Source organism: Sapajus apella, unplaced genomic scaffold (genome assembly GCF_009761245.1).
Source record: "Sapajus apella isolate SASKATOON/1434 unplaced genomic scaffold, GSC_monkey_1.0 scaffold28, whole genome shotgun sequence".
Lineage (NCBI taxonomy): Eukaryota > Metazoa > Chordata > Mammalia > Primates > Cebidae > Sapajus > Sapajus apella.
The window spans coordinates 14,331,094-14,358,641 of record NW_022436968.1 but is presented as its reverse complement, the minus strand read 5'-3'; positions in this window follow the sequence as shown (position 1 = coordinate 14,358,641).

The window sequence follows — 27,548 nt, the reverse complement described above, 5'->3', positions numbered from 1 at the left end:
TCCTCCCAACCCTGGGACAACCTCTAAGGCAAGTCTGCATTCTCCTTCAGGGGCTCTGCAGAAGACAGTTCAAAACCCTTGCCCTGATACACATATCATGTGATTCTCAAATCATTTCTGCATAGCCTTACAGGAACATTTCTGTTGGTGAAGTTAGACAAATTTGTATTGTTACATGTGAGCTGTAATAATTCAGTGAACAAAAGGTGGTTCTAGAGTATGTCATTTTTAAAGTTCGTTAGTTTTTGCATTTGGCACGTTGCAAGCTAATGAAAATTGCTGCTACTTGGGGAGAAATAATCAATGAGGGATGTTTATTACAATGACACAATATAAGGAACACATTAAGGAAGCTATTTCTCACATTTTTATTCTTTCAAAATTCATTGCCTTTTCATGCATCCATTCTCGTTTCTACAGAAACTGATTTGTAGTTTCAAAATAATAAATATTCATCTCATATGGATTTTTAAAGGTGACTGATTTGTAAAAATCAATAACTGTCTTTTGCCAGCTCGTGGACTGACATGATTGCCTTCATTTTCAAACATAAAACGATTGCATTAAAATAACATTAAGAGACAAACATCGGCTGACACAGGAAGAGAAATTCTTAAGTGAAAACTGTGCCAGCCAGCTTTAATCAGTTCTGATCATGCTTTTTATTATAGTGCAAATGGGCTCTATTAAAAGGAAAGCCAATTCCAGATGATGATGCAAATAATTATAGCTGCCTTTAGCCTGTCGTTAGTGTTATTAACTAATGGTTTCAAAATATCAGATTTATTTTAGAAAGAACATTTTCCTTTAACAATGAAACAGGAAACTGGGCTTTGTCTATCTAATGTTCAGATAAAAACTGAAAAAGTCATTAAGGTAAAGATTTTTTGATGTTTCAAAATATAGAAAATATTGACTAAATTTACTTAACATGGGTAAACTTAAAGTTCATTAGTTCAGCAATTCCCCAACTAGCTTTGTCTCTAGGTTCCATTAAGTGAAAAATTCTGTATACTCCATTTACCCTGTCCCCTCCTATACCATTTGAGATTATAATATGTGTTCACACATTCAAGGCCCTGAGAAATTTTTCAAGAAAGATATATGTCTATCTTGTTTTTTCTCTACCTTTCATCAGCCAGTTTGAACATGGAAATGTTTTTAAGACATATAGGTTAATATTCTAACTAGAGCAATCTGGAGTATTCCCGTTTCAGAAATTCTGAATGAATTTATCAACTACCACTCTATTTTTAAATAGATAGTAACACACAAATCAAACATCCAGCCACTCAGCCGTAAAATTGCAATTATGGAATCAAAAGTTCTAAGTCAAAACAATAACTTAAACACAAGTATAGGCAAACATATAAATATTGTGTCTAAAACCATTGATCATTGCAACATGTCTCTGGAAATACTTGATTTCTCACTTTTAAATCAGCTTCTTCTCAATGCTACCCTTCTTTGCATTGATACATTAATTTAATTCATTTACCTTATATATACCTCTATTATTTCTTACGTTGCAGAAATCCCTCCCTGCCCCCCCCCCTTTTTTTTTTGTCTTTGTCTCCCAGTGGCAGCTATGGAAATATGTTTTTCAGTTGTCCCTTCAAGAAAACAATTGTTCTGCTGTAAATGGTGTAGGGAGCTGACAGCCTCCAGCTGTTCCCTCTGCAGGATCTGCCTCAGCTTTCAAGCCAAGGCCACGCTAATTCTGGGCAGTGCCTAGTGATCTAGCTCTGCAGGAGGAGTATACCTGGTCATTTCTTTGCTATGTAAGACTCCTCTAACCAGAAATCTTTGCTCTGGACCTCCCCCATTTTGTTTGCCAAGATTCTGTCAGATTTGTGACATGACCTAAAGCTTTCCCTGCCCGGACCTGCTTCCTCCACCTTCTCCTATTTTTTGCAGGCTACCTCCAATGAATCTTTTACACTCCTAACTCTGGCTCAGCATATGCTGTCAAAAGGATCCTACTGACACTTCCTTTTTAGCTTCTAAGATACTTTAGAGTCATGTCTTTAGCATTGCATTTCAACTGTCTCTCAAAAAAGGTTAACACTTCATAATCAGGTAAATTTTCTGTATAATTAGATAGATGCAGGTATAAATGCTGACGTACATGCCACATTTGAACTATTTTTTTTTTTGGTCTGGGTTGGGTATATATGAGTGCATGACTGAGTGCTGTGCAGAAATGAGTAGCAGATACTATGCGAAAGAGTGAAATTCATTGTGGTATAGGCTAAATTTTGCCCGTTTCTCCAAGGATTTCTAATCTAGATAAACTCAATGGAGGAAATTTAGTCCTAACACCATCTATGAGTTCAGGTTATTAGAATATTAGAGTCCATCTGTACAACTGGAAACCATTTTAGGTATTTTAATTGAAAAGACAGATTTTGAAAAAGGCATCATAAAAAGATTAACAACATTTGTGTGCATAATAGATGGAAAGAAGAAAGACTTAAAGCAGAATCATTCTAGCAGACAATTACAGCAATCGTTTTGGATCATCATCATCAAACAGATACTGGCTGATGCCTACAGCATGCCAAATATTTTACATACATTTACACATTTAATCCTCAGAAACAGCCTGAAATATAGATACTAAAGATAAGCGAAGAAAGTTTCAAGAAGAAAATTTGTCTACATTTGTTCTGGTAGAAAGTCAGTGAGTGAAAAGTTGAACCCAAATCTACCTTACTCCAAAACCTAGTCTTTCCGGAATATCTAACCGCCTCCTATGGAGAAATAAGGACTCCTCTGAGACTAGAATTGTTTTAAATGACTTTGTCTAAGTTGAAAAACAGAAAGCACCATTCTGAGACATGTGTTTCAGAACAGATGGGTAAAAAAAGACAAGGCATCCTCTGATGGAAAATGTGAATACAGGTGAGCAAGAGGTCATCGTCAAGAAGTCTGGAAATGTAGAAAAATGAAAGTCCACATAGGAAGCTACATCATGGCGCTTGGAGAAGACAACATTTGTGTTAAAAAAAAAATGCTATAATAAATAAACCAAATTTAGAGACAAAGAGGTCAAAGCAAGAATAGAATATGGGAAGTCTAGTAAATATATCAAGTTTAGGCTGCAGAGAAGTCTTCTAGAAAAGGGGTCAGCAAATCATGGCCCATAGGCCAAATCTGGCCTCCTATGTGTTTTCTGCAAATAAAATCTTACTGAAACACAGCCACACCCATTCATTTACTTACTGTCTGTGGGCGCTTTCATATTGACAACAACAGTAGAGTGGAGCACTTACAATGGAGACAATTTGCCCACAAAGCCTGAAATATTTACCCTCTGACCGTTTACAGAAAAAGTTTGCTGACGCTTATTCTAAACGGTTCTTGTAATTGGACTTGTGATAATAGATAGAAAGCAAGGGTTGTGAAACATTACAGTATCCGTAAAGGGCCAGATAGTAAACATTTGAGGCTTTGGAATAACAAATGGCCTCCATTGTATAATCCTTGTTTTCTGTTTATTTTCTTCTTTACATCATTTAAAAATGTAAAACCATCCTTAGCTCATGGGCAAGTATAAAGCAACCTGCAGCCCAAATTCATTCTATAAGCCATCATTTGCTGATTCTTTATTTTTAACGTTTATGGGTGCATAGTAAGTACATATATTTATGAGGTACATGCAATGTTTTAATAAAGGTATACAATGTCTAATAAATCACATTAAGGTAATTGGACTATCTTTTATCTCAAGCATTTACCACTTCTTTGTGTTAGGAACATTTCAATTTTACTCTTTTCGTTATTTTAAACATACAATAAACTTTTGACTGTAGTCACCTCATTTTGGAATCAAATACTAGATATTATTCATTCTCTCTAATTATGTTATTATACCCCTTAAGCAACTCCATCTTTTCCCAGCACCCCACTGTCCTTCCCAGCCTCTAGTAACCATCATTTTACTCTATATTTCCATGAATTCAATTATTTTAATTTTTAACTCCCACACAGGAGTAAGAACATGTGAGCTTTTTCTTTCTGTGCCTGGCTTATTTCACTTAACATAATGTCCTCCAGTTCCATTTTGTTGTTGCAAATGACATGATCTCATTCTTTTTATAGCTGAATAATATTCCATTATGTATATGTACCACATTTTCTTTATCCATTCACCTGTTGATGAATACTTAGGTTCACTCCATACCTTGGCTATTGTGAACAGTGCTGCAATAAACATGGGGGAGCAGATATCTCTTTGATATACTAATTTTCCTGTCTTTTGGGTGCATACCTAGTAGTAGAATGGTTGGATCATATTGTAGTTCTATTTTCAGTTTTTTGAGGAACCTGTATACTGTTCTTCCTAGTGTCTGTACTAATTTACATTCCCACCAGTAGTGTATGAGGGCTCCCCTTTTTCTACATCTTCACCAGCATTCCTTATTGCCTGTCTTTTAGATAAAAGTCATTTTAACTGAGGTGAGATGGTATCCACTGTAGTTCTTATTTGCATTTCTCCAATAATTGATGATGTTAAGGATCTTTTTTTTCACATACTCATTTGCCGATTATTTATCTAAAAGAAAAAGCTTTCTATCCTCTGCCCTCATTTCATGACTCATATTAAACATAGGCAAGAAATGGGAACATGCCTTCAATCAGAGAGAAGTTAAATTTAGCCAGTGCATGTAGCATGTAGAGCTAAGGCAATAAACTAAGAAAATTTTGCCTTTACCAAGCAAATTCTGCTTTTATTTTAATCATCACATATTCTTTAAATGGTTTTCTTTTTAATTAGGTTAATTTGACTGTTCTATACTGATTTGGAGAAGTAGGTATAAGAACTGAGACTTTATCACCACCCCATAGTTTTTGTTCATTAAAAAGTTATTTTCCACTTTATCCTTGAAACCCTAGTATTGCTTCAGCAATATGGGTTTGGAGAATGCAGGAGCCTCAAAGTGAGCTATAAGGCTACATCTTTTGGGAGTAATCAAGTTCTGCCTGGATTTTGACTCATATCCCACCCTTTAATCTTTTCAAATGTCAGGCACAGTTAAGGCTTCTACCCTGTGGTCTATCTTTGTGCTCCTTGGGCCAGCTGGGGGTTCTTATTCTACCAGTTACCTTTCCTGGATCAGTGTTCAGTTTTATAATAATAAGGAATGCAGAAAGGCAAGAGAAGTCTTACTTCCTATCACTATCTGATAGCTCTGCCCTTCTTTATGATTCTAATATTGTAAAATATATGTGTATGATTATACAACCGTATTTTGAATTGGTAATTCATCCTGCAATAATTAAATAAATGGCTAAAGTTCATTGAATGCTATGTGTCACATATCCTGCAAGGTACTTTATTATCTCATTGACTCAACAGAGAACTTGTGTTAAATGAGTACTGTTCTTATCCCTGATTCACATTTGTGTAAACTAAGATTTACAGAGATAAAGCAACTAACTCAAAATCACATAGCTAGCAAGTGGCAGTGCTTGGATATGAATTCAAGTCTATCTGACCCGAGAGGCTACCTCTTTCTCTTCACACTATACTACATTTGTACCGAGGTGCAACAGTGCCCTTTGTCACTCTGATACCTTTTCTGAAGGGATTATATGATATTTTATAATGATTTTCAAATATCATGGAAAGGAAAAGATATTAAGAATTAGAGGGGGAAGCTTCTGAAATGTATCAGTAAATTTTGGGCAGTTTTGAAAACAAACTTATGAATTATTTTCTTTCGGCTGTGTTAATTCAAGTCTCAGGAGGTTAACTGGTTAATTTAAGAAATTAGAGAAATGGTCAAAGAATATAATATAGAAATAAATTTTTGGATTAAAGTGTCCTTTATTATGTATTAACTTTTTTCAGATCCTTTAAATCTGAAAAACTGGATTTTTCATATAGTATTTCTATTTGATATATGTTATCCTCACAAAAGATAACAAAAATGTTCAGAGGCTTTTTTGAGAATAATTGATAATGTTGCTAAAAATGTTAAGAAATTGTCTGAGTTAAATGTGATAAATTCAATAAGAACAAATGCAAGGTGGTGCACTTAGGATAGATTAATCCGTCCCCCAAATATAAGATGAGGATGCAATCTGAACAGTGATACAGGAAGAAAGACTTAACATCAACAGCAAATCATCCACTGATCATAAAGATCTAATCATGTAGATACTTCTAATGAGAATATACTGAAAAAGTTAGCAGAAATATTTTCCTGCTTTCAGATGTTGAAAACCGCACGGGCAGAAATTTGGTAGTGAGTTAATATCAATGACGGTACAGCATAAATGTGACCTTATAATATACAAGGCATTTTGCTTCATAACTTATATACATTATCTCATTTGATCATCACAGAAAACCTATGTTATTCTCATACTTGAAGATGAGTAAACTAAAGCTCAGAGAAATACATGTATATTTTTGCTAAAATATGATTATCTAAAAGAACTACATTGAAATCATGATGGCCTAATCTTTACTGATGCCAAAGTATCCAATTTTTAAAGTTAAAATATGACTGTTTCATGAATATAGAATGAACACATGCCAAAGATTTGTTAACTTATTAATGACTTATTAATTTTAACTTATTTACAAATTATTAATTTATAACATTATTAATGATAAAACATTTTGAGGAACTGGATTTTATAAGTGTTTTTATTTATTATATATATATTTTTTGTTTGTTTGTTTATTGTACTTTAGGTTCTGGAGTACATGAACCTAAAGTATAATAGGTTCTTTATTGTAGGTTATATGACATTTTATAATCATGCAGGATTGTTGCATAAGTACATACATGGCAATGTGGTTTGCTGCCTCCATCCCCCCATCACCTATATCTGGCATTTCTCCCCATGTTATCCCTCCCCAACCTCCCTACCCACCGCTGCCCCTCCTCTAGGCCCCCCCATCAGACTCCAGTGTGTGATGCTCCCCTCCATGTGTCTATGTGTTCTCATTGTTCAACACCCTCCTATGAGTGAGAACAGGCGGTATTTGATTTTCTGTTCTTGTGTCAGTTTGCTGAGAATGATGGTTTCCAGATTCGTCCATGTCCCTACAAAGGACACGAACTCTTCGTTTTTTATGGCTGCATAGTATTCCATGGTGTATATGTGCCACAATTTCCTTGTCCAGCCTATTATCAATGGGCATTTGGGTTGGTTCCAGGTCTTTGCTATTGTAAACAGTGGCACAATGAACATACGTGTGCATGTGTCTTTATAAGAGAATGCTTTATAATCCTTTGGATATATACCCAGTAATGGGATTGCTGGGTCAAATGCAATTTCTATTTCTAGGTCCTTGAGGAATTGCCACACTGTCTTCCACAATGGTTAATTTACACTCCCACCAACAGTGTAAAAGTGTTCCTATTTCTCCACATCCTCTCCAGCATCTGTTGTCTCCAGATTTTTTAATGGAATGTTAAAATAAAACTTCTAAGGTAGATACAAAACTAAATAATATTCTGTGTGGCAAAAAAAAAGATAACTTTTCAGATTGTCTTTTCTATTTGACTAATATATCTTTACCAGACAAGGTCTACAGATCAACTTGTAACTTCATCAAGCTTGAGCCCTTAAATAATAATAAATAACAAGATCAAATAAAATACCTGCTCCAGGAACCTAGATAACCTGTGGATGTTCAGGACAATCACCTGCGCTTGTTTTACGAGAACACAAGAGTTTCCCAGACATTGAATTTTTAGAAGGCAAACCAGGAAAGACTCAGGCAACCTGGTATATTTGATCTCATTAACAATGCCCTGGTATGACACTGAAAGGGCATGCTGCATCCTCCTGACCTTATTTCAAGAAAACGTTTTTTAACAGTGAGACTGCAATAACGATATTCTATATTGCTAGTGACTTCAAACCTTGAAAATGCTAAGAATATATAGAAATTTTGGGGTTTACCTTAATTTGCTTTAAACCCACAAAAACAAGATTTTTTTTTCTAGTTATTCATTAAAATGCTGCTGCTCAGGATAGCAAAGTCTCTAAGAAGTGCTACGATACGTTTCTACTATAGTACATTTAACACAGCCTAAATTTGGCCAGCAGTGAAGAGTAGCACATGAGATCCTTTTTTACCTACTTGATGTCCATCTTCTCACACTTTGTGTTTGTATGTTTGTGTTAATCTACAATGCAAAGATTACCTGTTTTATAATCATCACCTGTGATTTAGTTACTATCCTGCATTCAATGGGAGAAACTTATTCAAGCTAAACTCATGGGGCTTTGGTTTGGTTTTTTATATTTCCTCTTCTTCTGTAAGAAGGAACAGCCTAAGAGAGATGAACTAAAGTCATCAAATTCTGGAATATTGCATATTCCACTTACTCATGTTTATCCACTTCTTCTGTGCTTTTACTCTGGCAGACTGGAAGAGCCCCAGCTATGATAGAAATGCTTAATTCTCTACCTTCCACCAAAGTTGCAAAATTTGCTCATCCAGCTAGTTGTCCTGCCACTAAAAGAAACCACCCTTGTCGGAGAGCAGTCAATGGTAATCTATCTTTACTTGAGCCTGCCCATTATCATCTCACTGCCATATCCCAAATTGCTTCTCAAACAGTTTTTTCCAAGCCTCCTCAGTAATTTTTCTGTGTAGTTATGACAATATAAATTTATTCAGTTCCTTGCATAATGCAATTTGTGTCAAATTGCAGGATGACAGCAGTTCTTAAGAAAACAGTGCAAGAAAGCAGAAAATAAGAAAAAGTAGAGAGAATTCTGAGAAAAAAAAAAAAAAAGCTTGCCAATATCCTTCTGTTGGAGACTGGGGCTAAAACAAGTGTGAACTGAGAGTAGAGATACGTATTATCCACCTGGGAGTCCCTTTTCTAACCGCAGAAAAATATAATACTAAGGATACTAAGGATGGCTGCTACACAATGACGTTTTCTTTTTTTATCCTGATCTAGTGCCAGCAGGAGGGAAAAATAGTAATCTCCTAGGAGCCATTGTCATTGCTGAGGACCAAGAGCAACAAAAAAGGTGTCTCACAGAAATGTCAAACTTCAAAATAAGCAACCCAAATTCTCACAAATGCATCAGTCTATCCCTAGATCAAGGAAATAATGGCAAATCTGGGAGGTATCCAGCTCAAGTTTAAGGACAGTTCTTTACTATAGCTGAGCTGGCCTCCAGCTTTAATGAACTTGAAGGAGCCTTATGTGAAGACATGACTCTGACCAGTCTCCCCAAACAGCTGAGGAGCAGAACACAGACCACAAAGTGTCTACAGTGAGTCCACTTTTCAAGAGATATATGCAAAGATGTTAAGGTCAACACAGAACATACATGTCATAAGGGTTCATTTCTATTGAAGAAATAATAGGTGACATATTATTTCACCTATGTCATTTTATGTGGCATACATACACACTTACAACACACACACACTCAATTTCTACCCATCATAGAAAACACTTTCTTTAAAAAAAGGAACCAATTCTTTGATTTATTTTATAGTATTAAAAATACCCCTTAAAACAAGATAATATTTTTTCACATTGTGGAATAATACATTTAAAATAAAATGGACTTTTTAGATAGCTGGAAGATTTATTCTGGGAATTCCCAAGTAAGAAAATGGTTGAAAAAAACAGAGACAATAGGCATGGTCAGGGAGATTTCAGTTAATTGGATAAGATATGGCTCATTTGACTAATTCCTCTTCTTCCCTGAATTCAAGGTTACATTTATCTTGACTGTTTGAGTTTATGGTATTACTCTACAAGCTAAGTTTGGGAGACTCACAGGACATGAGACCAGACTGCAATTTACAGATTTTCGCTTAAGCATCATTTTCACAGCAAACAAGAAAAATCAGAAGTAGGATGTGTCATGAGGCAAAAATGGCAAGATAGATAATATATGCTCTCCTGTGGCTTAAAAAAAGGGGCAAGAAAACTGCCATGGGATGGGCAGACGAAGGGGGAGAATGGTATGAGAATCAATTAGGGAAAGTAATAGATTTCACTTGATTTTAAAATATATTTTGCTAGACAGGAAAAGAAATCAAGGTAGGTAACAATTCAACCCAGGAAACATAGATAAATGAATTACAGTAAATGTCGGCCCTATCTGCTATCTTGTGATTCTTTCTGCCTAGTTTTGTCTTTCATTATTTTTTCTTTTTTTTTCCCCATTTATTTATTTTATTGCATTTTAGGTTTTGGGGTACATGTGAAGAACATGCAAAATTGTTGCACAGGTACACACGTGGCAGTGTGATTTGCTGCCTTCCTCCCCATCACCTACATCTGGCATTTCTCCCCTTGCTATCTCTCCCCAGCTCCCCACCCCCCACCGTCCCTCCTCTATTTCCCCCCAATTGACCCCAGTGTGTAGTGCTCCCCTCCCTGTGTCCATGTGTTCTCATTGTTCAACACCCGCCAATGAGTGAGAACATGCAGTGTTTGATCTTCTGCTCTTCTGTCAGTTTGCTGAGAATGATGGTTTCCAGATTCATCCATGTCCCTACAAAGGACCCAAACTCATCGTTTTTGATGGCTGCATAATATTCCATGGTGTATATGTGCCACATTTTCCCTATCCAGTCTATTGTCGATGGGCATTTGGGTTGGTTCCAGGTCTTTGCTATTGTAAACAGTGCTGCAATGAACATTCGTGTGCACGTGTCCTTATAGTAGAACAATTTGTAATCCTTTGGATATATAGCCAGAAATGGGATTGCTGGGTCAAATGGAATTTCTATTTCTAGGTCCTTGAAGAATCGCCACACTGTCTTCCACAATGGTTGAACTAATTTACACTCCCACCAACAGTGTAAAAGTGTTCCTATTTCTCCACATCCTCTCCAGCACCTGTTGTCTCCAGATTTTTTAATGATCGCCATTCTAACTGGCGTGAGATGGTATCTCAATGTTGTTTTGATTTGCATTTCTCTGATGACCAGTGATGATGAGCATTTTTTCATATGTTTGTTGGCCTCATGTATATTTTCTTTTGTAAAGTGTCTGTTCATATCCTTTGCCCACTTTTGAATGGGCTTGTTAGTTTTCTTCTTGTAAATCTGTTTTAGTTCTTTGTAAATTCTGGATAACAGCCCTTTGTCAGGTGGGTAAACTGCAAAAATTTTTTCCCATTCTGTTGGTTGCCGATTCACTCTAATGACTGTTTCTTTTGCTGTACAGAAGGTGTGGAGTTTGATTAGGTCCCATTTGTCTATTTTGGCTTTTGTTGTCAATGCTTTTGGTGTTTTGGTCATGAAGTCCTTGCCTAAACATATGTCCTGAATGGTTTTGCCTAGATTTTCTTCTAGGATTTTTATGGTGTTAGGTCTTATGTTTAAGTCTTTAATCCATCCGGAGTTAATTTTAGTGTAAGGTGTCAGGAAGAGGTCCAGTTTCTGCTTTCTGCACATGGCTAGCCAGCTTTCCCAACACCATTTATTGAACAGGGAATCCTTTCCCCATTGCTTGTTTTTGTCTGGTTTGTCAAAGATCAGATGGTTGTAGATATGTTGTGTTGCCTCTGAGACCTCTGTTCTGTTCCATTGGTCTGTATCTCTGTTTTGGTACCAGTACCATGCTGTTTTGATTACTGTAGCCTTGTAGTATAGTTTGAAGTCCGGTAGTGTGATGCCCCCTGCTTTGTTCTTTTTGCTTAGAATTGGCTTGGCTATGCGGGCTCTCTTTTGGTTCCATATGAAGTTTAAGGTGGTTTTTTCCAGTTCGGCGAAGAACGTCATTGGTAGCTTGATGGGGATAGCATTGAATCTGTAAATTACTTTGGGCAGTATGGCCATTTTCATGATATTGATTCTTCCTAACCATGAACATGGAATGTTTCTCCATCTGTTTGTGTCCTCTCTTATTTCGTTGAGCAGTGGCTTGTAGTTCTCCTTGAAGAGGTCTTTTACGTTCCTTGTTAGTTGTATTCCTAGGTATTTTATTCTCTTTGTGGCAATTGTGAATGGAAGTTTGTTCTTGATTTGGCTCTCTTTAAGTCTGTTATGGGTGTATAGGAATGCATGTGATTTTTGCACATTGATTTTGTATCCTGAGACTTTGCTGAAGTTGCTTATCAGTTTCAGGAGGTTTGGGGCTGAGACGATGGGGTCTTCTAGATATACAATCATGGCATCTGCAAATAGAGACAATTTGACTTCCTCCTTTCCTATTTGAATGCCCTTTATTTCTTTTTCTTGCCTGATTGCTCTGGCTAGAACTTCTAATACTATATTGAACAGCAGTGGTGAGAGAGGGCATCCTTGTCTGGTGCCACATTTCAAGGGGAATGCTTCCAGTTTTTGCCCATTCAGTATGATATTGGCTGTTGGTTTGTCATAAATAGCTTTTATTATTTTGAGATACGTTCCATCAATACCTAGCTTATTGAGGGTTTTTAGCATAAAGGGCTGTTGAATTTTGTCAAAGGCCTTCTCTGCATCAATTGAGATAATCGTGGTTTTTGTCTTTGGTTCTGTCTATGTGGTGAATTACGTTTATAGACTTGCGTATGTTGAACCAGCCTTGCATCCCCGGTATGAAGCCTACTTGATCATGGTGGATAAGCTTTTTGATGTGCTGTTGCAATCGGATTGTCAGTATTTTATTGAAGATTTTTGCATCTATGTTCATCATGGATATTGGCCTGAAGTTTTCTTTTCTTGTTGAGTCTCTGCTGGGTTTTGGAATCAGGATGATGTTGGTGTCATAAAATGATTTGGGAAGAATTCCCTCTTTTTGTATTGTTTGAAATAGTTTCAGAAGGAATGGTACCAGCTCCTCTTTGTATGTCTGGTAGAATTCAGCTGTGAACCCATCTGGACCTGGGCTTTTTTTGGGTGGTAAGCTCTTAATTGCTACCTCAACTTGAGACCTTGTTATGGGTCTGTTCAGGGTTTTGGCTTCTTCCTGGTTTAGGCCTGGGAGGAGGCAAGTGTCCAGGAATTTATCCATTTCTTCCAGGTTTATTAGTTTGTGTGCATAGAGTTGTTTGTAATAATCTCTGATGATGGTTTGAATTTCTGTGGAATCTGTGTTGATATCCCCTTTATCGTTTTTTATTGCATCAATTTCATTATTCTCTCTTTTATTTTTTATTAATCTGGCTAGTGGTCTGTCTATTTTGTTGATCTTTTCAAAAAACCAGCTCCTGGATTTATTGATTTTTTGAAGGGTTTTTTGTGTCTCTATCTCCTTCAGTTCTGCTCTGATCTTAGCTATTTCTTGTCGTCTGCTAGAGTTTGAGTTTTTTTTGATCTTGCTCCTCTAGCTCTTTCAGTTTTGATGATAGGGTGTCAATTTTTTATCTCTCCTTGCTTCTCATATGGGCACTTATTGCTATATATTTTCCTCTAGAGACTGCTTTAAATGTGTCCCAGAGATTCTGGTATGTTGTGTCTTCATTCTCGTTGGTTTCAAAGAACATCTTTATTTCTGTCTTCATTTCATCGTTTATCCAGTCAACATTCAAGAGCAAGTTGTTCAGTTTCCATGAAGCTGTGCGGTTCTGGGTTAGTTTTTGAATTCTGAGTTCTAACTTGATTGCACTGTGGTCTGAGAGACTGTTTGTTATGATTTCCCTTCTTTTGCATTTGCTTAGGAGTGATTTACTCCCAATTATGTGGTCATTTTAGAGTAGGTGTGATGTGGTACTGAGAAGAATGTATATTCTGTGGATTTGGGGTGGAGAGTTCTGTAAATGTCTATTAGGTTTGCTTGGTCCAGGTCTGAGTTCAAGTCCTGGATATCCTTGTTAATTTTCTGTCTGGCTGATCTGTCTAATATTGACAATGGGGTGTTAAAGTCTCCCACTATAATTGTGTGGGAGTCTAAGTCTCTTTGTAAGTCCTTAAGAGCTTGCCTTATATATCTGGGTGCTCCTGTCTTGGGTGCGTACATATTTAGGATCATTAGCTCTTCTTGTTGCATTGATCCTTTTACCATTATGTAATGTCCCTTTTTGTCTCTTATGATCTTTGTTGCTTTAAAGTCTAATTTATCAGAGATGAGAATTGCAACTCCTGCTTTTTTTTGCTCTCCATTTGCTTGGTAAATCTTCCTCCATCCCTTTATTTTGAGCCTTTGTGTATCCTTGCATGTGAGATGGGTTTCCTGGATACAGCACACCAATGGGTTTTGTCTTTTTATCCAATTTGCCAGTGTGTGTCTTTTGATTGGGGCATTTAGTCCATTTACATTTAGGGTTAATATTGTTATGTGTGAGTTTGATACTGCCATTTTGGTGCTAGCTGGCTGTTTTGCCCTTTAGTTGAGCTGGTACTTGTTGTTCCTTTATATGTGTAGAGCCTCTTTCAGGAGCTCTTGTAGAGCTGGCCTGGTGGTGATGAAATCTCTGAGTACTTGCATGTTCCCAAAGGATTTTATTTTTCCTTCACTTATGAAGCTTAGTTTGGCTGGATAGGAGATTCTGGGTTGAAAGTTCTTTTCTTTAAGGATGTTGAATATTGGCACCCACTCTCTTCTGGCTTGTAGGGTTTCTATGGAGAGATCTGCTGTGAGTCTGATGGGCTTCCCTTTGTGGGTAAACCGACCTTTCTCTCTGGCTGCCCTTAGTATTTTCTCTTTCATTTCGACCCTGGTGAATCTGACGATTATGTGCCTTGGGGTTGCTCTTCTTGACGAATATCTTTGTGGTGTTCTCTGTATTTCCTGGACTTGAATGTTTGCCTGCCTTGCTAGGTTGGGGAAGTTTTCCTGGATAATATCCTGAAGAGTATTTTCCAGCTTGGATTCATTCTCTTCGTTGCATTCGGGTACGCCTATCAAACGTAGATTAGGTCTTTTCACATAGTCCCACATTTCTTGGAGACTTTGTTCATTCCTTTTTACCCTTTTTTCTCCAGTCTTGCCTTCCCGTTTTATTTCATTGAGTTGATATTTGACCTCTGATATCCTTTCTTCTGCTTGGTCAATTCGGCCATTGATACTTGTGCATGCTTCGTGAAGTTCTCGTGTTGCATTTTTCAGCTCCATCAATTCACTTATATTCCTTTCTATTTTGTCCATTCTCGTTAGCATTTCATCAAATCTTTTTTCAAGGTTCTTAGTTTCTTTGCATTTGGTTAGAACATGTTCTTTAAGTTCATGGAAGTTTCTTACTACCCACCTTCTGAAGTCTGATTCTGTCATTTCATCACACTCGTTCTCCCTCCAACCTTGTTCCCTTGCTGGTGAGGAGTTGTGATCCCTTGTAGGAGGAGAAGTGTTCTGGTTTCGGGTGTTTTCATCCTTTTTGCGCTGGTTTCTTCCCATCTTTAAGGATTTATCCACCTGTCGACTTTGTAGTTGCTGGCTTTCAGATTGGGTCTCAAGTCTTTCAGATTGACGTTCTGTTTCTTGATGATGAGGTTATTTCTGTTTCTTGGTTTTCTTTCTGACAGTCTGGCCCCTCTGCTGTAGGTCTGCTGTGGTTCACTCCAGGCCCTGCTTGCCTGGGGTTCACCTGCAGGAGCTGCTGAACAGTAAGTGTTGTTACCAGTTTTCTTCTTCTGCTATCTTTGTCCCAGAAGGATACCCGCCTAGTGTCAATCTGATCTCTCCTTTATGAGGTGTCTCTTTGGATATACAGGGGTCAGGGAGCTGCTTGAGGAGACGGTCTCTTCTTTATAGGAGCTCAAATGGTGAGCTGTGAGCTCTGTTGTTCTTCATTCAGAGCTGCTGGGCAGGTACGTTTAGGTTTGCTGCAGCAGAACTCATAAACTGCTTTTTGTTCCCAGGTGCTCTGTCCCAGGGATTTAGGGCTTTATTTATGAGTTTCTGTTATGCTGCCGCCTTCTTTTTTTTTTTCCTTCAGACCTGCCCTGCCCAGCAAGGTGGCAGCCTAGTCACTGTCGGCCTATAGAGGCTTTGCTGAGCTGCTGTGGGCTCCGCCGCGCTGCCGAGTGAACTTCCCTGCAGTCCTGTTTATATGGGTGTAGTTAGAACTGCTTTGGTGATGGTGGCCCGCCTCTGTTGGGGCGGAGTCTCTGCTGTGGCGGGTTGCTTTGGCAACGGCGGGCTGCCTCAGCAATGGCGGGTTGCCTTGGCAATGGCGGGCTGCCTCGGTAATGGCGGACGCCCCTCCCCCACAGAGCTGGACCGTCCCGGGTTCAGCTGCGCTTGCTGTGAAAGTCTCAATCCAGAGTTTCTGATTGCTGTTCTTTTGTGGGGGTGGGACCAGCCGAGCCTGATTGCCTGGCTCCCTGACTCAGCTCCTTTTTTAAGTTGGTGTTCCAGTCGCCTGTTGAAGAGGCACCAGGGTCTGTTTGTTTTCCCCTGCAGCCACTCACTGTGCTGGCTTAAACAGCGGCACTGGGGTTTGTGGCGCTTTTTTTTTTTTTTTTTTTTTGCCCTGGAATCTAGTGTCCTGGTTCTCTGCTCAGCCCCCTTTTTAAACAGATGAATGAACGACTTTCCGTGGCTCCAATCGCCAGCCAAAAGGGCACCCGGACCGGTGTATTTTGTATGGAGAACCGCTGCTCTGGGGCGCTGACAAAGCAGCAGCGCAGGGCAAAGCAGCAGTGCCAGCAGGCACAGCCGCACTGGCCAAAACAGCCGCGCTGGCGACCGTGGAGCTCCTCTGCCTGGGAATTTCCTAGTCTGTGGGCAATAAAAATGTGACGTCCACTCACCTTCTGCGCTTTCACTGGGAGCTGCAATCCTGAGCTGTTTCTAAATGGCCATCTTGGATCCTCCCCACTCATTATTTTTTTCTTAACTAATAACTTCAAAAATCTGAGGTACAAATTCTAATCCTCTGTCTCCAAATAACAAATATAAACATTTATTCTGGACTTAGGAATCAGGACATTTGTGGTGGTTATAACTAGCTCTGCAGTTATAAGTTGTATTTTTAAATAATTCATTCAACTTATTTGGCCTTCTGTTTCGTATTTGTAAAATAGGCATAATAATGGTGCCTTCAGTTGTGGGAATGTAACGAAATACCATGAAAAAATGTCTAGAAAATATAAATCTTTATGCAAATATAAAGACTCCTAATTATATTTTAATATAAATATTTATTTTTAATATAAAATTCAGTATTTAGAATCATATTTAGTAGCTTACCACCTGGAATTGTTTCTTTTTCCTTATATTTTTAATGCTATTAGCTTTCCACTGTTGTCATGCCCAGCTAGAATGAAAACTTAAGGTTAATGGAATCCTTCCCATCTTTAAATATTCAATAAGCTCTTCCTGTTATTACTTTGCAAAATTGGAGCTGTGGATCTCTTTCCATTTTGACTGTTTTTGTGCCTCTGTTTCTCTTGAAAATTACCTTTGGCACACTACAGTGTAGCTCATTCATCTAAACCTCTGCTCCTACCATCTTACCTCCCTTACAGATTGCTTCAGTAGCTCCTCCATTTAAAGCAAAAATTTACTCAGTTAGGCCTTGTTATCAGCCACAATCTTAGTCTGCCTTAACCCTTCCAAGTGTGTTTTCCCCTTATGAATCATCTGGGTCTCCCAAATATTTTCTTTCAATCTAATATATCATGAGTAGTGTTATAGGGAATGCTTGGGCTTAAGGTCCTAAAACTATTAAAATGAATATAGTCATGTGAGTCGAGAAGGCAGCATGTAATTTCATAGCATCAAGGCATTCTTAAGACACCTGGGCTATTGCCTGCTTTTTTCATTTTGTCCATATACATAAATGGTTCATACAATATTAGTTTTGGTTAAAAATAGATTCTAACTAAAACAACAGACTTGTGATGAAAACTAATATGGGAACTTGGATACCTGGGGTTAAAATTCATCCAAATTAAGTAATTATAGTTTTTAATACAAGAAAAAATATTTGTAAAAAACCAGTCCCTAAACACACACACATATACACACATACATTGCCCTTTAACATTATAATTTTGTTTTTCTAAATAAAATTTAAAAGAACACTCAGCCACTTTGTTGTAACATATCAAATTCTATTTTGTTTTTTAGGTTGCTAACCAATACCAATTTGCACCAAAAGAAAAAGAGTAATTGATGAAAAAAGTTAAATAGTTGCAAGATTGATTTTATCACAATTTTAATTTCTCTAACACAATATTTCATTTTTTTGTCAAACACCCACTGAACTCTGTTTTTTGGATATTTCGTTAAAGCATGTTGTCTTGACATTTAATGCAAGCAAGTCATTGTTAAAGACACCTCAGTCTATCCCGCCATTATCTCTTCCTTATCTTAAATGGTCACTGGATATGTCAAGCCTACCTCAGAGATGGCTCCAGAGTGATGGTTATCTGTCCAGATACCGGCCAAATGAATGCCTGCAAGGAATCAAGACATTTTTCAGAAAACAGCACTATCCCACATTCAACTCATGAAAAGGTCTCAAAGATTTTTATAGACATGATTACTACCTGGAAGTTTTTCAAAGCAAGAATAATCAGTAGCTCAAGAGAACCCCAAACTGAGCCTAGAATCCCTTCTGCTGGTAATGCCAATGTGTGTAATTAGGACATAATATATTACTGTTAAATTTTGTGCATGATTTGAAGATCCTAATGATAAGAAGTTCTATTTTAAACAACTGTCTATTACTCCTGGATTAGCTGGAGGTAGTAGATGCAGTAGATACCCAGTGATGGAGACTGCACACATGGTGTCTTCTCTCAATTGCTTCAGGGTCACACAAGAAGACACAGAGTACACAAGTGGAAAAGGACATTGAACTTCATGGTAAAATACAAATTGTGTGATACAAATAGCTGAGTGGTTATGCATAACAAATATTGAGCAAACAGATAGAAAATGAATTCCAGGGAGTTTGCAGTATCACTCACCATGATTGGAAAAGAATATTGGGGCTCAGTCAGCCTCAAAGTTACATGAGCACTTTATTTCATGCCAAATGTAATTGAACAGTGTTCCTTTTGATATATGAAACCAATGAAAATATCACCTACTTTTCTTTTCCCTTTAATGCAGGAAATTTAATTTGGTAGGAAAATACAGATCTCTTTCCTTTTCTTCTCACTTCCTTCCATTTGCCTCTCCCTCCCTCCCTCCCTTCCTTTTTTCCTTCCTTCCTTCCTTCCTTCCTTCCTCCCTTCCTTCCTTCCTTCCTTCCTTCCTTCCTTCCTTCCTTCCCTCCCTCCTTCCAAGTCTTAGTACGTATATAGAAGGGCATTCTGGCCATTAATTTTTCATGAAAGTATTTTATTCCTGAGTCATAGGGTGTTTATAGGCATTATTATACAGCTTGTACATATTTATCTTTAATCATTAGTCCCCTGGGAAATGATACAACATGGGATGTTGGTGTGGACAGACAGATGTTCTTCTCTCCTCCATTGTTGTCTCTCTCTCTGTCTCTCTCCCTTTGTGTGTGTGTGTGTGTGTGTGTGTGTGTGTGTTATTTATGAGGATAGATTACTGCTGTGTTAAATCATCAGATATAATGCTTATAAGTATTTCATATAGTATTTCAAAACACGGACCAATAGCCAAGGAAAGTATTCCCTGTTATGATATTGCTGCTTAACAGTAAACTATTAATAGTCTCTCTGAATCCCTGGGTGATACTAGGAATATATCAGCACACCTGATCTAAGGGGAATACATTTAGATGGAATTATACTGGATTTCAGCCCCTTGGTCTCACTGAGTCGGGGGTGAGTGAGGCAGACAGTAAAATAATGCTTTTCAGTGGGTCATTTAAAGTTCTCAGGGTGGGTTTTCCCTAACTGAGTGAGAATATGTTAGTCACAGGAGTACCCTGAATTACTGTTCGGTTGGACTAGTTTTTCTAGGTGAACCCTGTGCTGGCTGTATGGCACAAACTCCTGATTACTCAGACTGAAATTTCCTTGTGGAAGAAAGAGGAATATGTTTTTTTCTTGAATCTTTTTATTCCTTAACTCCTAGGACAGAGTTCTGCACAATAAGGAAGCATCAAATCTACCTATAGAGCTAATTATATTAGCTTTTCAGAAGACAGGTATCAGGACTGTGTGATTTGTGTTTTTGTATATTCCCCCCCCGCAATACTATTTATTGACTAATGAAACCATCACTTAGTCAAAGTCTGACTAGAAGTCCAATAAACATGGTGTTCTATGTAGCTGCTGGAGGGAATCTCTGTCAATGAACACTAAAGGTTTGGGAAGGCACCACCTCATTGCTGTTTTGCTGTTATTTGGTTTGTGACTTGCAGAATTTCCCTTCATGCTTAGCTTAAGTCTATTTGGCAGTGTTGGCAGTGACTCTCTTGCATACTGTAAATTTCAATGAACATTAGTCTAGTTAATTTTATTTTATACCACAGCAAATTCTCAAAGCAGAATAAAAGTCTCGGCTGGGGCTGGGCATGGTTGCTCATGTCTGTAATCCCTGAACTTTGGGAGGCCGAGGCAGGTGGATCACCTGAGGTCAGGAGTTCCTGACCAATACGGTGAAACCCCATCTCTACTAAAAATACTAAAATTATCTGGGCTTGGTGGTTCCCGTAATTCCAACTACTCAGGAGGTTGAGGCAGGAGAATTGCTTGAACCCAGAGGACAGAGGTTTCAGTGAGCAGAGATCAGGCCGCTGCATTCCAGCCTGTACCACAAAAGTGAAACTCCATCTCAAAAAAGAAAGAAAAGAAAAGAATAATGGTCTCCTAATACTCATAATAGCAGCATGTTTGCCTTAAGACTATCATTTATTCTGTGATATATTTGTACTAGGTTGAGGAGAAAAGAATTTGGGAAATCAGAAAAAAAAACATGAAAAGCGGCAGCTGAAATTTCAATAGGTCACCCAACATGATCCTTTCCTTGCAGCAGGACCTAGTATTGCCATAGTCTATAGAACCACTAAGGAAGAATCAAGAGTAGGAAAAGCAGGAGTTTGGAAATCAAAAGATCTCCGTCCTACTCCCAGTGAGCAGTGCAACTGAAGGAAATTACAGAACTTCTCTATGCTCCATTTTCTATTTTAAAAACATTTTATAAAAAAACTTCCTTAAATATAACATAACCAACTTTGTGAGTATATTTCCTTTTCACAAAGTATTGAAGTTACTAGTTAAACTATCCTTTGTGTAAGCCTCAGAACAAGAAAGTCCTGTTAACAAAGCAATCTCTTTTTTTTTTTTTCCTGTTTTATTTGCCTATAGGATGACATCTTAAAAAGCTCAAAAGCAGGAAAATAAGGGAGAGATGAACAGCTTCCTAGCACATATTATAAGACTTCTAGAATTTGTTGATTCATGTGAGCATTAAAGATCTTTATTTGCTTTTAAAAATGAAACTTTCATTTCAAGCTGCCAAGTAGAAGCATTTGCATCCTAGACAAATAAGAGTACTAAAGACCTTTTCATTGACAGATTATTGGCTGTGCTGTAGAAACAAGAAGATTGACTCTACGAATATTGTATCTTTAGCTGTGATCAACTCATTCTGAAGATGACTGATCATAAAAAAACTATTGGTCTATTTTCCATAGTTTGTTGAGTTGCATTAAAAAAAAAAAGGATATATTTCCCATTTAAGTTTCTTTCCTTTGAAAACCATGAGTCTTTTTCTGCGAAGATGGATCATAAAAGGTCAGCCATTTTTAGCCATTCATGCAGAAGTACATCTCAAATTGTCATCAAAATGGAGAATATTTTAATTATTTTTTGTTTCACAAATAAAAATAATAATCATTGAACTGAGAAAGGTATAAACAATTTCTGAGTTTTTTTGCTGAGAAAATTGTGAAAAATGAAATTATCAGGGTAATATTTAAAACACCTGATTAGACTTCAGACATAAAATAAATTTGCAAATCATTTTAAAACAGCTGTGAAATTCATTATAAATAATGTTATAAATTATATGCGATAATCTTTTTTTTCTTTTCAATTGTCAGTGTGTTTATCTTTTGTGATCCTTCTTTTTTCAAAATTCTATTAGCCCTAAGGAAATATTTACATTTTGTCAGAAGCTGTTGAGACTAAAGTTTGTGGCTTTTTAACATATACAATGTTAGCATTATTCTTTGTTCACTGAACATCCATAGCTCTCCCTGTGACAAGCTGTCAAGAAATATGTCTCTGAAAAGACAGGTTAGCTCCTCAAAGACACTCACTGATGCAATTCTAAATGATGTGCTACACCCCACCAGAGTGCCCCTTACTGTTCTTGTGTGCAGTGATGTGATGTCTGAACTATTTGTTTGCTCTGCCATAAGATAGCATTAGCAGATGTAATGTGAACAGATCACTCATTTGCAGAAATATTTATGGTAGTGCTTTCAAAGGACCATTCAATCTGCAATTGCAATTGGTGAAGCATGTAGCAAAGACTGTTTCTAAAACCATGTGGACAAAATGTCATCCTACAAGGCAGTTAAAATGTGTTAACTTAATATGCGTATGTCCAGAGATTAGAAAACACAGTCTGTCATATTTGAGCAGATTCAAAAATACACATGCATTTTCAGTAAAGCAGAAGTAATCATTTTATGTTGAAAGGGCTAGGTTAAATTGCTTTAAGAAAAAACTTCCCTAACACATACTTTATGCTGCCCATCAAGGAACCTTTCCATATCTAAAATGCATCTTCTTCTACCTGACAGAGCTTTTTTAACATAATATTGTTTTCTGAGCAGTACTTAAAATCACACTCCACAGCACATGGTTGCAACACATTTAAATGTGAAACTGAGCCAGCTCTACTCTTTAAGGCTGTTGATAAATTTTTCTATCATAATGAGAAATGCCATAGAAGATGAATTAATTTAACAGATGCACATAAGTGTGCTTCTGGCCACAAACAATCACTTTCATCCCTGGGATACAGCATTGCATGCTTTTTTTAAACACCTCACTGTGCTGTAATTATTGACGGTCTTTTAGTCCAAAAGCTCCCCAGAAGCAGGTCATAAAACATAATTTCCAGCCAATGGATGCTGGCAGATCTTTGTCAAAAGTTTGCCAAAGGTATCTGAGAAATCTCTGAAAGGATAAGAAGAGAAAACTAAATGCGTTCAGCTAAAAGCTAGGGAATACCACAGGGATCTGACTTTTGGACACTTCTTAATATAATACTTTCATTACTTTGGGCTACTTAGAGCAGTGATAATTTACTAAATAGGAGCAATTTACTAAGGAGGCTTCAGAAATGTAAAAGAATTATTGCACCTCTGGAAAAAGTACGTAACATTTCCTCTGAAAAGATGAGACCCGGCATTTCCAATAAAGTTGATTTACTACTTAATGCGCATCTGAAACAGCGTGGTGTTGGTTCAGAGAGCAGTTTGTAGCAATTTGATTTACACTAATCAAATGAAATGGTACATTTTCCTGACACCTAAATGAAGTACACATTTTAAAAAATTACTTAAGAAAATAGATATTTGAAATATTTAGTCATTGTGATGGAAGCTAGCAGACATTTCACACTTACATTAAATTGATGACTTCTAGTTGTCTCTAAAGATACATCTTTGTAATCATCCATCTTGTAAGTTGGCTTTAAGAAATAAAATCTCATCCTTCTAACTGTATTTAACCTTATGCCAAAGGTATTTTAAATATAGTCCTGCGTCATTTAACAATGAGGATACACTTCTGAGAAACACATCGTTAGGCAATTTTGTCATTGTGCAAACATCACATAGTGTACTTAACAAGATGTTATAGTCTGCCAGATATACCTGGGCTATGTGGTATAACCTATTGCTTCTAGACTACAAGCCTGCACAGCATGTTACTGTACAGAATACTGTAGGCAATTGTAACCAAATTGTAAGTATTTGTGTAACTAAACATATCTAAACATAGAAAAGTATGATAAAAATACAGTAGTACAATTTTCTGAGACCACCATGATGAATGAGAAGGACTCAAATATCATGACATATACAGTAATGGTGTTATGTGGTGCCTGACTGTATGTATGAGACATCATGAATAGAATGAGAAAGTCTAGCCAAACAGAAGTTCTAAAAAAGTATATAAGAAATTATGCCATTAAGTATTTTTCTTAAAAGGTGATGGGTGTTTGTGTGAGGGCAGAAATTTTAGAAGGCTTATATTACACGTACAGGTACTGAACACCTGCTATAGGCTGGTTATGGTGCTAGGTGCTTAAATTACAAAATTGTACACAACATACTCCTTTTATTTAACAAATGTAACTTTATTATTGGAAATCATTTGGTGTTACAGAATCATGTAAGAGAGCATCCAAACCAAATCTGGCAGGTTAAGGAGATCTCCCAAACCCTGAACTGAGCTGGAAGAACAAAGATGTAGCTGTTTTCCAGGATATGAGTACTATGCGTTTGTTTTGGCACAAGGGGCAACAAGCAGGGGGTGATTCCAGGTAGAAAGTGTAGAAAATGTGGCTTGGACAAAAACATGAGTATGTAAACTTGTCCTCCTGTTGGGATAGGAAAAGTACAGGACAAGGGGGAGAGTCAGATGGAGTCGGGTGGGACTTGGTAAGGTGATGTCATGTTATGAAGGATTCATTGGCAGGCCAGACACCAAAATCTAACTCTGAGTGTCATGAGGAATTGTAGAAAGCTTTTAAGCAAGGTACTGACGTGGTCATAGTCTTTTAGAATGAGAAATGAAGAAGAATTGAAATGAATACAAAATGGACAACAGGGAGATAAATTAGAAGACTGGTATAGTAAAGGTGAAGACCTCAACTGAGTCAGTCACTGCGGGAGAGAAGATTCTACAGATGTTAAAGCAGTAGAATCGAACTCAACTCAAGATAAGTTCTATGGATAAGGTGAATGAGAAGAAGGACTCAAATACAAAATTGGTCTTGGATTTGCTTGCTTTTAAAAGATAACTTGTGGAGATATTATTGAACCTAACCAAAATATAAAAGGAGAAAGTGGAGGGGCAATTTTGAGAGGAGATAATAATTATATTGTGTTGAATCCTGGCCTGGAGCTTATTAAAGAGTTTTGGGCTGGCATATGGATTTTAAAGTCAATAGAGTGAAGAAGATTATTAAATATACGGATGTGGAAGATATCTAGGGAAAATATGTGAAGAGAAACAGCTCTAGGAAAGCATATTAGGAAAAAACACATGCCTAACTACTATTGAAGGAATGTAAATCTATACAGCCAACTTTAAAAGCACATCCAGAAAAGCCCAAGAAGAGGAAAGCACTTTAAAGCAAAAGAGGAAGAATTTCAATTAAATCAAAGTCATTTAAGGTATTTCAAAACTGTAGAGAAGTAAATTAACATAAAAATTGAAGAAAGTTCACCTAAATAAAGCAGCAGTTTTAAGGAAGAAGCTGAAATGAGAGAGACCTGATGGCAGAAAGCTGGGGGAAGAAAGAGAAAAAAGTGATGCTGTGAAGAGGAAGCAAGCAAGAGGAAAAAGAGGAGGGATGCCTCTTAGAGGAGGTAGGACCCAGGATATGGTTATTTTTAGAAGAGGGAGTTTTGAACAAGTTGATATGTTGAGAATGCAAATGGTAGTAGTCTGTTCTTATGATGCTAATAAAAACATATCCAAGATTGGGTAACTTATAAAGGAAAGAGGCTTAATTGACTCAGTTCCACATGGCTGAGGAGGCCTCACAATCATGGCAGAAGAGCAAGGGATGTCCTTACATGGCAGCAGGCAAGAAAGAAAATGAGACAGAAGCAAAAGTGGAAACCCTTATAAAACCATAAGATCTCGTGAGACATATTCACCACCACAAGAACAGTACGGCAGAAATTTTATAAGGTTTAGATTACACATACAGATACTGAACAGCTGCTGTATGCCAGTTGGCTGAATAGTATTCCATTGTGTATATGTGCCACATTTTTAAAATCCATTCATCTGTTGTTAGACACTTAGATTGTTTCCATATCTTGACTATTTATGAATAATGCAATGAACATGGGAGTGCAGACATCTCTTTGGTATATTGATTTCAATTTCTTTGGGTATATAGCCAGAAGTGGGATTGCTGGATCACGTGATAGTTCTATTTTTAGTTTTTTGAGGAACCTTTATAGTGTTTCCCAAAATGACTATGCCTATTTATAATGCCACCAACAGTATATAGGGAATTCCCTCTCCTGTACATCCTTACTGACACTTGTTATCTTTCATCTTTTTAATAAGACTCAATCTAGTATGAGATGATGCTTCATTGGGGATTTAATTTGGATGACTCTGATGATTAATGATGTTGAGCATATTTTCCTATATCTATTTGCCACAGGATCCTTGGAGTGTCATTTTACCAGTCAGAAATCTCTGTGGCTGGTGGCACCTTTGCCCGAGTTTTGCTCAGGCCCACTGGGCTTGTTTTTCCCACTCGGCATGGTAAGCAGTGGTCAGCTTGCATTACTTGCCCAGATCTCACACCTGCCAAGGACGAGCCAGGTGTGGAGTGGTGAGGTGTGTGAGAAAGCATGGGGTCCTGCCACTGCACACAGCCAGGCATGCCAGATTCATCAGGCAGGCAGCACCGGGTGCTGGTACAGGCGCCAGCTCTGTGCAAGGCTGTGGATGGATAGTTTTCAGTATTTACATTTTTCACTTTCTTGGTTAAATTTACTACTAAGTATTTTTTATGCTATTGTAAATTAAATTGTTTTCTTATTTCATTCAGATAGTATATTGTTAATGCACAGAAATTCTACTAATTTTAGTATATTGTTTTTGTATCTTGCAACCTTACTAAATTCTTTTAACAATTCTAACAGTTTCTTGATGGGGTCTTTAGAATTTTCTTCATATAAGAGGGTGTTGATAGTAAACAGATAATTTCACTTCATTCTTTTCTATTTGGATGCCTTTTGTTTTTTCTCTTGTCTAATTGCTGTGACTTCTAGTATTATACTATGTCACAAATAAGTGGTGAATGTAAGTATTCTTGTCTTCTTCTTGACCTTAAAGAAAAAGACTTCAAATTTTCATTGTTGAATATGATGTTAGCTATGGGCTTTTGTCATACATGGCCTTTATTGCACAGAGGAACATGACTTCTATACCTAATTCATTGAGACTTTTTATCATGCAAGGATGTTGAATTTTGGCAAATGCTTCTGCATCTTTTGTGTAGATCATATGCATTTTGTTCTTCATTCTTTTAATATAATGAGTTACATTTATTGATCTACATATATTCAACTAACTTTGCATTCCAGGGAAAAAACCCACTTGATTGTGGTGAATAATTCTTTTAACGTACAGTTGCATATGGCTTACTAGTATTTTTTTCTCTCTCTCTCTTTTGAGACAGAGTCTCACTCTGTCACCCAGGCTGGAGTGAAGTGGTGTGATCTCGGCTCACTGCAACGTCTGCCTCCTGGGTTCAAGCTGTTCTCGTGTCTCAGCCTCCTGAGCAGCTGGGATTACAGGTGCACACCACCACACTGGCTAATTTTTGTATTTTTAGAGAGACGGGTTTTCACCATGTTGGTAAGGCTGTTTTCAAACTCCTGACCTTGTGATCCACCCACTTAGCCTCCCAAGGTGCTGGGATTACAGGTGTGAACCGTCACGCCCAGCCAGTTAGCTAGTATTTTATTGAGAATTTTTGCATTGATCTTCATCAAGATATTGACCTGTAGTTTTCCTTCCTTTTAGT